Source organism: Micropterus dolomieu, linkage group LG10, assembly GCF_021292245.1.
Source record: "Micropterus dolomieu isolate WLL.071019.BEF.003 ecotype Adirondacks linkage group LG10, ASM2129224v1, whole genome shotgun sequence".
Lineage (NCBI taxonomy): Eukaryota > Metazoa > Chordata > Actinopteri > Centrarchiformes > Centrarchidae > Micropterus > Micropterus dolomieu.
The window spans coordinates 9259711-9272623 of record NC_060159.1 but is presented as its reverse complement, the minus strand read 5'-3'; the positions used below and the strand labels follow the sequence as shown (position 1 = coordinate 9272623).

Genomic DNA, 12913 nt, shown 5'->3' with positions numbered 1-12913 from the left:
GATTTGCCATCTGCTGGGACCCGATGACCAGGATTTCTGTTTTGTCTGAGTTCAGCTGGAGGAAATTATTTGACATCCATTTTTTAACTTCACAAAGGCAGTTGTTAAGTGAACTCAGCATTCCAGGGTCTGTGGATCTGACGGGCAAGTATATTTGTGTGTCATCAGCATAAATATGAAAAGAAATGCCATGTTTATGGATAATATGTCCAAGGGGAAGCAGATACAAGGAAAACAAAATGGGTCCTAAGACCGACCCCTGAGGCACACCATATTTAACTGGACAGAATGAAGAGACATAGTTGTTTACAGACACGCAAAACTTCCTATTTGACAGGTAGGATGAAAACCATTCTAGAGCAGTACCAGAGATCCCCACCCAGTGCCTCAGTCTGTCTAACATGATGTTGTGATCAATGGTGTCAAAAGCAGCGCTAAGGTCCACAACAATTTCTTTCAGTGTGTTGCATTACACTGAAACTAGTTTTTCTTCTCATAGTTGACTCAAACTCTGGCAACTTGTATAACCAATCTCCATCAACAGCAGGGGTTGCATAAACAAAATTATAGAGTAAATTTTAACTGAGCCAAGAAAGATCAACTTTGTGGTGAAACACACAACAGCTATTGCGTTTGGTGACTGGCTACTTCACACCCTTCATTCATATTTATTTCAGTTTTCTTAAACAGACTAATGGAACATGGAGACATTGCCGGTTGAAGCTGCTGGAAAGTAAGTGCCTTCAGGATTAAGCATGGAAATACTGTATATATAATATGTGATAAATACAGTAGATATGTCATTTAGGAAAAAAAAAAAAAAATGTCCAAGTAAGATTTACAACACTCCTCGTGTTTTGATTGTGACACTTTTCTAAACTTTACATTACTTCCACAGTTTGTTATGATAGCAATCTAATGGATTCACGTGCTAAGCCATGAGGTTTGTTTAAATGACATGCGAGAAGTGTCTGATGAAATATGATTGGGGGCCTTTGACAAATAGCTGGCAGTGGTTGGAAATCCATCTGAAGGGACTGTTTCTGTTATACTGTGTGTTTATACTCAGCCTAAAATTTGTTTGTTTCCCCTCAGTCCTGGAGTTCAGGAAGCTTTTTTTATTTTATGAGTTGTAAACTCCAAAGAACCCCTGACAAAAATCTCTTTAAAATCCACTTTTTATTTGTTTCATGTGTTGAAAGACAAACATAAATTAGGCCCATATTAAATACTTTGCGCTGTTCCACATAAAACCAGGCATTCCCTTGCAGCCATTAGATTATGCAAGTCAATAATAAAATAGAGACAATTGTGCCATGCTCGGCATTCTGCATTTTAACTTAGCTGAGCAGGATGAGCGATAAGCTCAGCTTGCTAAATGTTACATAATTGCTTGGACTTAGTAGTGGGCTGATTAGAGATGCTCTTCTGGCAGATATTGTACACATCCACACTCAAAACATTTCTATCTCCTCTTTCCCAGACAGACATGAGCTGTTCTGCAGAAAGAGGAAGAAGCAACATTCCTGCTGTTTATCTAGTCATCTGATCTGGTCAGCGAGTCATGTGTTAGAAGCTTGGCAGCATGCTTCAGGCAACCCTAGTTTAATGCATTCTGCTATGTTTTCAGTCTAAACCTATTCTTTTACACTGCTCTCCCCAACTTAATGTGAACGATTTGGACACATTTGTATCTCAAAATCAGTACATAGACAACAGTTAAATATTTCGAAAGGTTTCTTAACCCCCCACCCAAATATTGACAGTGTGATAAATGTACAAATTATTTTGCTGACTTCAATAATCCTCGTCAGTGTCTTGTAAACCCTATTCTCTCTATTATTGGGCTGGCTGGGTAATAATAGCTATCCAGGAGAGGATGGTACAAAATCAACTTTTGCATTCTGGAACGAAGGTCGACAGTTTAATTGGAAGTGCAAATTGCGTTCACATGTATCCCCATAGTGGATTGAGCCATGGGTAAAGCAAACGTGCACACAGCAGTGTGTGTGTGTGTGTATATATTTAAAAAGGGAGAAGGGAGGATGGACGAATCGAAGACTGTAGGGGTGGGTAATAGCTCTCCTGTTCAGTTCCAGTGTATTTTTAGAGCCACGCGTGAGCTACAATTATTAATTATTATTATTGAGGTGTTGTTTTTACTCTTCGAAAGCGTCTTGCACACAAACCAGGATGCTTCCGCTGCCTGCTACTGAATCAGCGAAGCTAATGCTGCCAATTTTTTGTTAAGAAAGAGTAAATATTGACTTGGTGACAGCAGCTCCCATCAGTTGGTGGGAGTATAAGCGGCTCTCCCTCTGTCTACTTTGCTTTTCGCTCTCCATCTCTCTCTGCTGCTGGCTGACAGTCTGCAGAGAATACCCCTGTCATTATGTTCACCCTCAAGCCACACTTGCCCTTGTAGCGTAGACATACTCTCTCATCATTGAGCTTGCTCTTTTCTTTAAGCAGCAAACACTGTACATCATCGAATATTAATAGACAACATCTGGACCAGTGAGGGTTGAGGCCAGGTTTTGATCAGTTGTGTTGCATTTGAAGCAGAGACTGATGGAGTGGAGTCGAGTTTGTCAGCGCAGAGAGCGGAGGACGATTACTGACCCTTTTAGCAGTGTCACAGGCCAGTAGAACAGAGCATCCTTGATAATAAAGTGTTGAATCTTGAAAGGTTTTCAATGCAAGTGCTCACCCTGAGTGACCTTGTTACCTGATCCTAAAAAGAGTATGTTCCTTCAATTAAGAATTACATTAAACTAAGTGTGAATCAAAAGTGTGGCTTAACTTTTTATCACAAGTCACACAGTCCTTGAAGCTATATTCTTGATAAGTGAATTGCACATTCAATCAGAAATGTTGCAATGATTCAGAACATTTCCCCTCCTTCACTTTTTATATTACAAAACCAGCTGCTTCAGCGCATTTAGATGAACATGAAAATGGTTTGGTTTGGCCATTTTAGACGGGCCTCATTTCATTTCTACTTCTGGATTACATTTAAAACATGTAGTTCCTTTGAAAGTCTGAAAATGCAGCTGAGGGCGTTTCATGGTGCTGGATCCATGCAAACACTTGGAAACCCTAGAAATTGATTTAGGTGTGTTGACTCTGCTACTGCTGACACTGCTGATAGTACAGACATTGTTGATGCATGACTGCTGCTGCTACAAATAGCATCTGAGTTTTCACCATTTGGAAGGATCTGATGGGGGTGCTTCATCGGAAGCACTAATTATATCATCTGTTTCTGTAAACGAAAGAACTCTGAACTCAGTGTTGACAACAAACAGGGGAACTTTGTTTCCTTCTTCATATCTTTACTAACATGCAGCCACATTAGGACAAAATGGAAAAACTGCAAGCAAGTGTTACGGTACTTGTTTCTCCTTGTACTGAATTGGTCCTAGACTTGAGAACCACTAGAACATTTTGAGATTTACATATCCACGTATGTGTAGTGGCAGAAGAGATGTAGCCCCAGCTTCACTAGTGTTGTGCAGAGTTGTCCACACCTCGCTGGACATTCAGATAATTTTAATTTTTAAACAGCCGGCTACTTGAAATAGACCCGTGAGGAACCGCGACGCAAAACTCTGCACAAGACTGGTGAATGGCAGACAAGAGAGAGAAAGAAGAGGGTTTTCAAAAAGCATGAGTTTAGCTGGAAATTTATAATGTAATTGAATGAAAAGAGACTGAGGCTCTGCAGTTTCCGCGGAGTCACCATGAAATTGAGACTCATCAGACCAAGCAACGTTTGTCCAATCTTCTATTGTCCAAATTTTGGTGAACCTGTGTGTATTGTAGCCTCAGTTTTTTTGTTCTTAGCTGGCAGGAGTGGCACCCGGTGTGGTCTTCTGCTGCTGTTGCCCATCTGCTTCAAGGTTTGACATATTGTGTGTTCAGTGATGGTGTTCTATATACCTTGGTTGTAACGAGTGGTTATTAGAGATATTGTTGCCTTTCTGTCATCTCAAACCAGTCTGCCTATTCTTCCGACATCAACAAGGCATTTTCGTCCACACAACTGCAGCTCACTGGATATTTTCACTTTTTCAGACCACTCTCTCTGTAATCCCTAGAGATGGTTGTGCGCGAAAATCCCAATAGATCAGCAGTTTCTGAAATACTGGCACCAACAACCATGCTACGTTCAAAGTCACAGAGGCTACGTTCAGACTGCAGGCCTTAATGCTCAATTCTGATTTTTTTCACAGATCTGATTTTTTTGGTTGACAGTTTACATTATTGTTTAAACATGGCCCATATTAGACTTCATTCTGAACTGTCCACGGCCTGAAAGTGACCAGCATGCACAGAGGAATAACAACGTCACACACAGCACGCTGTCGTGGCGAAGTAAACAGAGCCACAGAGGTTAGACCCAGTTAGCTCATACCTGCTACCCCTCCCAATTTTTACATTTCTCCCAAATTAGGACAAGTGCTCACAACTTTGTCCTTTTCATTTTGGTTTCTTGCGCTATGTAACGCATTTGCCCCACAACTCACTACCCCCCCCCCCCCCCCCCCCCCCCCCCCCCCCCCCCCCCCACTGTGTCCACACGGACAAGTAGCATGCGGGTAACTGAAGAGAGCTTGCAGTTCGGTAGATTTCAGGTAGAGGAGGAAAAGAGCCACGTGTTTAATAATGGCTTTTTGTGGAGCTTTTTCGTTCACCGCAGCTCTGTCTACAGCAGGACAGTGACAACAGCTGCTCTAGAGTGACATCAAAGTTGCATCAATTCCGACCTGAGAGTCCATACTCAAAAAATTGAAATTAAATTTTAAAAGATCTGATCTGTATCCGAACTGGAAAAGATCAGATTCCATGTGACTTGGCCTGTTCACACTGTTATAAAAACGGTGATCTGAGTCACATATGAGCAAAAAAATATGGGCCTGCGGTCTGAACATAGGCTTAAATCCCCTTTCTTCCTCATTCTGATGTTCAGTTTGAACTTCAGCAAGTTGTCTTGACCATGCCTAAAATACACTGAGTTGCTGCCATGTGATTGGCTAATTAGTCATTTGTGTTAACGAGCAATTGAACAGGTGTATCTAGTAAAGTGGCCGGTGAGTGTATTATACAGAGCAATTACCTCTCAGCCCCACTACAGTGTCTAGCTTGGCATGAGAGCACACAACAGCAGCAGCAGCACGCACACTGCTTATCAATGAGTGATGTCTGGTGTGTGGATCGGTGAACGCTACACATCAGTCTTGTATGAAAGATACGGTGAAACATTAGGCTTCTTGCTTTCATCATTCAGCACAAATCTAATAAAATGTCAGTCGTTTCGAGCTTTCAATGTAACTTGTTTGCAATGTTGAACACTTTGGAGGGAAAAGCATCTGTATTCTCTAATGAGACCTCAACGGCAGAGTAGCAAGAAGGCAAAATAAGAGTCAGATATCTGTGCTAAATATTACATGGCAGGAAAATCCTCATCATTCGTCACCTTCTTATTGGTTGTTGTTTTTTTGGTCCCCCCCCCCTTGTTTTCCAGAAGCATATTAGATTACACATGGAGATATCCAGATTACACAACTTGTCAGGCAGGTCTACAGACAGGATAAGGTCATATGTTTCGCGCCCATTATGCATACACTTTAATCAATTGATTTATTGCAGACCAGGTTATTAATATGCAATCATGAACCGGGTGCTCTGGAAACAGGAAACTCATATTGAAGAGCTACCAGATGGTATTAGCCAGCAGTGCTGTTTGACAAAAACCGGGACAGAATAAAAATAACAAAAAGGAAATGTCTATTGCTGACTGACCACTGGCGGTGAACAACCCCAAAACTCACCAGTTCAGCATCAACATTCAGCGGGAGAAGCTCATGTCTTGGCCTGCAGAGACAAAAAAGGACACACAGTAAGAAGAGGAGAGAATTTCATAAATCACAGAGGCCTTAATCTGGACTTATTTGTCTGAGGTCTAAAACCCTGCTATACAGTAGGAAGGGCAGGAGCTGAGACGAACTACACAGAGACACGAGCACATACCACATCCAACTACTCCCTGCCAAGGAAAACACAGAGCAAGTCACAAAATCGACAAACAACTTTGCAACAGCCTTAGCTTGTCAGACTTCAACAATAAGGGCAGACATGTCGACATACTACCACAACAACAGGGCCGTCAGTTGGTGTGCCAGGCTGCTTGTCTATTGGCCTATCAATCCATCTGGCTGTCTGTTGGCACTTCTTCATTCATAGATCTCTCTGAGGCCTTAAAACATCCATGAGGATGACTGACAGCTTTGTCAAGACTGGTGTGTGAGAAGAAATTGTGCTGTGATCAAAACCTGATAGCCCCACCAAAACAAAGGGATGGAACTGGAGACAGCAGAGCTAATCAAGACCAGATCATCCTAATTATGAAAAGAAGCAGCGCCAAATAAATGAGGAAACGAGGGAAAAAGAAAAACAAGCAATCAAGATGTACAGTAAACTGGCAGGCAGAGGGATAAATTCCCACTTAAGTCCTACTGGAATAAACCTCTAAACTTCGAGCAATTCAATACGATACTGGCAAGTACACCATTGTGAAAACATACAAACAGAAAAAAAAAAAGAGATTTTCTCACTTCATTGCAGTTCGGACCAACCCCACAGCTACATTCAAGCTCACCACAGAAATATAAGCATCCAAAAGACAACACTGAGCAATGTGCGTCTAACACAGTTCATAGCTCAATCACCCTAATACTGTTACTGCTACACAGGTCACACATTTCTAAACTCTGAAACTGTAACAAATGCAAGGCATGGCATGTGTGTCCTAGGACTTTGTTGTACTTCCCTCCTTGTCCATTATGTGCTGTCTTTTCATCCAAGAGTCGAAATCTAGCTTTGCTGTTATGCAAAGATTTTGTTATTCAGTCTAGCTAAATGCAAAGATTCAAATTTATCTAATTCTGAAAAGTAAATCAGATCACACCCCCACAGTCTGCATTGCACACGCAATAAATTACAAGCCGGACACACTAGCGTGATGTCACTCAGTTTAGAGAAAAATATCAACCAGGCCTATTGTGTATTTGGTTACACCTGTCAGAGGGGGAGTGGCCAAATAATTATTTTTAAATGTTTAACATTCCAAATAAGACTGGCAAACTCTCAAAAGTGGGACAGTCAGCACTAAAAAAAAAATTTGTTATCACAACGTAATACATAATATGTATTAATGACATAAAGTATAGTCCGTTATGTTCATAAAATCATTAAAAACTAATAATAGCAGGTGGTAATGGGGTGATAATCATGATCACTACAGTATTTGCAAAAAATAATAGGGATTACCATTAAATCCCTAATCATGCAGCCATCCTCTTACCAAATAAACATACGGCAGGATAGCACTGTATTGTATCAAAGGCACTACTGACTGCACCAAAGATACAGATGCTTACAATGTCACTGGGTTCAAAAAATAAAATAATAAAACACCTGCACACCCTCAGTTAGCCTTTAAGCTTCTTAGTCCCCTTCTATTCATCAAAATGCTTCACAGTCCGGGTTTAAGCCACAGGTAAGGGATTGTTATTGTGCGAGCGAGGGTAATGTTTGCCTCTGTAATCACTAGTGCAATGTTTTACGAGGCAATGTCAATAAGCCAGAGCAGAATTTGTGTCTTTCTTTACATAATACTTGTGATCTTTCATAGGCTGCAGAGGACACACTTTGGGAGGAGAGAATCCTCCCGCAATTTTACAATAACAGACAATAACACACTCTGCGGTCCCTGACCAAAAGGCTGTTGAAATTATATATAGTGGCAAAACAACATTTAGAATACTGTAATACACAAGTGCTGCATTTTACAAGAGGAAAATAGGTTCCTCTGCAAATATGGCTCATTTGGTGTAGGTGGACAGAGCAAGTTGGTGTGAACAGGTGGAACCGCTGATGCAACAAGTTTGTCAAGACACCGTCCACATGTATTCATCAATTAATTTTGAAGCCTGCCAAGCCAAGCGAAACCTGACCAAAAATAATACCTACATTATGAGTTATTTGCACTGCAAATAAGCCTACGGAGTTAACCACAGGTTATTCCTGAACAAACAACACGCTCTACCTTAAGGGTGTGTGTGATAAAACAGGTTTTGAAAATAGGAACCTGCTGTCTGACTCTGTCAATTATATGTCATTTGTACCAGCAAAGATATCCATCTTCCCCTCAATAAAAAAAAAAAAAAGGATGATAAGTTCCAGACTTGCTGACATTGAGTTAACCTAGAATCAGTGACAAGGTATCAACACTGAAATCTGATATACAACATCTTTTTTGCTGCAAGTGGACTGAATACACTGAAAACAGACCAAACATACATCAATTTAGTTGTCACCAAAATCTGATACTATTTTATTATCATTATCTAATTGCTCATTTAAACATTGATATGACATTGAAGATAAATAACACAAAATAGACACAAAATCACAGTCTTTGAAACAGAAACTAGTGCTTTCTGGTTGTCCTGTGAATCAATGTCACTTAGCTTTCTGGGATGTATGAATGGCAGCTGCAGCTGCCAGATTTACTTAGCTGCCTACCCGACTAGCAGCAGCAGCCTTTGGATGCACCAGTTCAACAGATTAAATTAACAATGCATTAAGATTATTTGGTAGGTCAGAAAGATGTGAATACTACTGTGCAGAAATCCACAATGTACACATATCTGTGTAAATATAACACATAGAAAGCCAGGCTATGTCGGTTTGTCCGTTGACTTTTATGGCCACTGTGCAGTGTGCACCGTGCACTGTGCCTGTCATCGGCCGGCTGGCTTCTTATCTGTCCCGCTACAGCTAGCTCCGCTGGCTAGCCTCCCAGCCGTTGGACACATCAATAACACCTGCATTTCATCATCGTTTTTAAACCGCGGCGGCTCGAATTTACCTGGAGGAGAAGCCACTGCGCCGAGCAAAGCGAGAGCAAATTTGATATCACATTGCTAAAAGGTCCATTTCAATGAGCCTGGCTAGCTAGCTAGCAAAGCCGTCTGTCTCCAGCTGTGTGTGTGTGTGTGACAGAGAGACAGAGTGAAGCAGTGGGAGGATGTGTGCTGTCTGAATGAAAAGCAGGGTTTGGAGTGAGCCACTGAACGCTAGCGTGATGGAGTTCAAATGAAAGGTCCTGTCTCGACAGCATCCGTCTAACAGCTAAACTAACACATTCAGTTCCACACAGCCTAACATTAACGTTGCGTTAAACGGAGCACTCGGCACAGTAACTCTAATTTTCCGTTAGCAGCTATGAGAGACCTTTCAGATAGCTTTATGCTTGTTTCTTACGTGATTTCGGTGTTGGAGACGGGAACGGGTTTAGTCCAACGGCGGAAAGAAATGATGCTTTGCGGAGTCCTGCTCGGGATTCTCTCTCTGTGTGGCTGCCTGTCTGCGTCTCTGCCTGTATGTCTTCCAGGTGCTGCTGCTCTATCCCGTCTCCCTCCGACTGTCTGCGCTGTCTCACTGCTGCTGGAGTGTCCCGGTGCTCTTGTACCACTCGCCCTCCAGTGGAGAATGAACGGCCCTGATGCGCTTTGATTAGGAACCCCTCTTCAGCTGTGTAGCGCGCGCCCACCCCACCAAACGTGCCTGCGTGTGAGTGTGTTCTCACGCGCTCGTGTTTGTGTGTATGGGAGAGTGCGCAAATGAGTGAATGAGTGTGCCTTGGGTTGACAAGAGTGAGTCATCCAGCAGAATCAGATCCAGCTCCTCCCTGCTTTTCTAACAGCTGACTACTGTAGCTGCCATGCGTCGATAAAGACAAACACTGCGCCCCTCCTCCTCCCTTTGTAAAGTCACTGTAAAGCTGCTCTATTTTTCCTATAGAGGCTGTTGTGTCTGACTCTGAGGCTCTCAGCAGTGAGTTCGTTGCACTGTATTTTATTTATATCTATGGCATCACTCCATGTAGTATTAGTCCTATTGATGTAGCAGAGTTAAAAAAAATGAAAATGACACGAATCTTTATGACACTGATTCATAACCAGAATTACGTTAAGCTGAATCATCTCTTTACAGAAGGATAAAGTTCAGTAGAGGATTTTCTTACTTTTTCTTACCCATATTCTGTAACCTATTTTACCCATTTTTTATTCCCACATAACTTTTGCTTTGATAGGTTTTGGTGGAAAGGATGGATACATTAAATATAACTGCCAGTGTAAAATGGGATAGTGGTCCTTGGCGTCTATTGTAGTTATGTCATATGCATCTTCATGTGTGGCAAAGGGTAAAGGATTCGTCTTTAAAGGGCTAGTCCAACAATGTAGTATCGCTCGCCTATAAAGTCAGGGGACTTATGATGGACAGATTTAACACGAATGGTCAAAGCAGGGCACTCTTTTGAGGACGACAATGTACATATTTTAGACAGGGAGGACAGATGGTTTTAAAGAGGATTCAAGGAGGCTATTTACACCCAAGTGGAGAGGCCATCTCTTAACAGGGGTGTCACCACTTATCCCCTCTTAACAATGCTGTCCTTTCATCCTTTCCCAGGAAACTAAACAAACACTCACATTTGGCCTCATGTGAGAATGCCAGCGACGGTCGTTTCAGACTTGGCCACAAGAGCCAGGAGCACTGATGAACCATGTGGTATCGATCATCTTGACAACAACCCCAGAGAGGTTAAATAGCTGGGATTCCTGGCCAGTCAGTCAGAACTAAAAGAAGCGTCTTGGATGAGGGGTAAAACATCTTCAAAATTTTCAACCAAGTCCATGACCTGGATGACTGAGAACCATCACAGACTCTGGGCAAAATAGATGGAGCAGAGGCTGAAATATCCTGACTTTTAGTCCCTAGTATGGATCAAGCTCCAAATACACTGGCTAGTCAGTAGTGTGTTTCATTACACTCTCTGCCAGATCAAAGCAATGACATCATCGGACTTTAGAAAGTCCCTCCAGAGCCACAGAAGAAACTATACAACTGTTATCACAGGCTATGTTGTGCCACCATCTCAGGTAAAGTGATGTTAATTTGCAAAATTGGTGGTAAAGTCAACCACTGCTTTGTCTCCCACTTCCTGTACAACAAAGTACAAAAGTAGACTAAACCCACTGTAACATTAGAAAGAAAATCCCTCTGAAACAGTGCATGCTCTTGCATTGCATTTCTGTGCTTATTAAGACTTAATTTGTTGAAAAAAAGACGTGGTGAAAGAATGGTGAGGAAAGTCCTCCAAAACAAAGGCACTGTGCTTTTCCTCATCTGCGAAAAGAGGACATTTTAGGTTTTAGGACATAGTCTTATGGATAATGTTAAAACTGCAACCAAAATTGTTATTCAGAATAGATTAGTAAGGTTTAATGTTAGTATTACTTTAGGGTTGTGTCTTGGCTTTAGGATTAAGACTGGATTAGGTTTACATTGGGTTTAGATTAGGATATTTAAATCCAAGGACTGAAAGCAGTCAGTGAAGATCCTTTCAAGTAGTACTACAGCATGTCTATTAACGTCTCCATATGTTTATATGTGCGTGTGTGTCTGCTTAGTGTACCTTCAAAGCAGCACCCTGTGGTCCTCTCCGCTTCTGCTGTCCTGATGTGCCTCATTAAGGCCCAGTTACAGGACACCTCCTCCTCCTGAAACCCGCAGCAGATGGACAGACGCAGGCCGATAAGAGTTTGGAAGGGCGTTGCTGTTTATATAACCCAGAGACTCTTATTAAAAAGCCGCCCTCCTTCCGTCCTGAACTCGGGGTTAATTAACTCACTTTCTACTTGCCGGTATGCATGGAGGCCTCTGAATGGTCACACTGGTTGTTATGGACGACCACGCTTTTCTTATCTCCTGTTGCCTGTTGGGATTCTGCTGAGGAGCTGGGACTGAGAAGGACACAGTGTTTATGTAGTCTAGAAAACACGCGCACCTGCAGCACACAGCTGAGAAATCACACTCTAAAGCACGTGGAATCAAGCTGTGAGGACACACGTACACATGGCTACACAGGCATAGTAAGGCTTTTACACAGCACATGCCACCAACACCCACACAACAACGAGTAGCACACTTTGTTTGAAAATGTGTTGAAAATTAAAAGTGCGTTATCACTGATCATGCTCAAATCAAAATGGTAGCAGCAGACATATGGCAGCACACACCGTAATATGCCCTTCAGTGTGAATGAAATGCAATGCATGAAACAGAAGCTTGAGTGGATTTTTAAGTCAATATAAAGTGAGTGATTTGACTTTTTAGGCACATGATGTATAATACAAACATGCCCACAAACATGTACATGCATGTGCACATACTGTATATTTTCACTTATTTCGTTATGACACAAGTGATCACAAGTGATGAATGTTAGTGCAAATGTGCATGATTCATAAATGCGGTCCTTTGAAATGAATACTAATAATTCTGTATGATTTCAGTGTTTCTCAGTCATCAAGTGGTGACTGGTGATTCTATCATGGGAGTGCTCAAATGAATGTTCTTCCTAGGATTATCAAGATTATTAAGATATTGTTACCTAGGAGATGATAGGAATTAGGTCACCGAGGCTTTCCCCCGCTTCCCCCCTGCCCCTGACTGTGACATACATACCATACATATACACTCACCTACATACATACAGTACATACAGTCACCCCACAGATGCTGCCAAACACACCTTCTATAGCTGGGGTTGGATCATTGTTTCACATGTGGCCTGCTTTTTTTGTAATGCAGCACATCTTCAGACTTCTCTTTTGTACTCTTATTCTCTGTCTCCACCAGTATTATTCAGTATTTGTCTATGTTACAAAGACTGTGGGTAAACATTGGTAAAATAATAAAGCACAACAAAACAAGGACATGTGACACATTTTAAAGTAAATAACATGCAAACACAACCTGTAATGAAGGACTGGGGGCT

The 12913-nt window shown here is 41.8% G+C and overlaps 1 protein-coding gene across 5 annotated transcripts in view; it reads right to left on the bottom strand.

Moving 5' to 3' along the window:
* The window catches only part of LOC123977750 (1-phosphatidylinositol 4,5-bisphosphate phosphodiesterase beta-4-like), a 72319-nt gene extending 60487 nt beyond the window's left edge, over positions 1-11832 (bottom strand). For 3 of the 5 annotated variants that reach the window (XM_046060685.1, XM_046060684.1, XM_046060686.1), the window contains exons 1-2: positions 9331-9713; positions 5835-5877 (exon numbers count right to left, since the gene is read on the bottom strand). The gene's annotated coding sequence lies outside the window, so the exon portion shown is untranslated. Of the gene's footprint in view, positions 1-5834; positions 5878-9330; positions 9714-11548; positions 11690-11764 lie in introns of those variants that run through there. The other 2 variants (XM_046060687.1, XM_046060688.1) reach the window with 2 other exon arrangements.
* Between the last annotated feature and the right edge of the window lie 1081 nt (positions 11833-12913).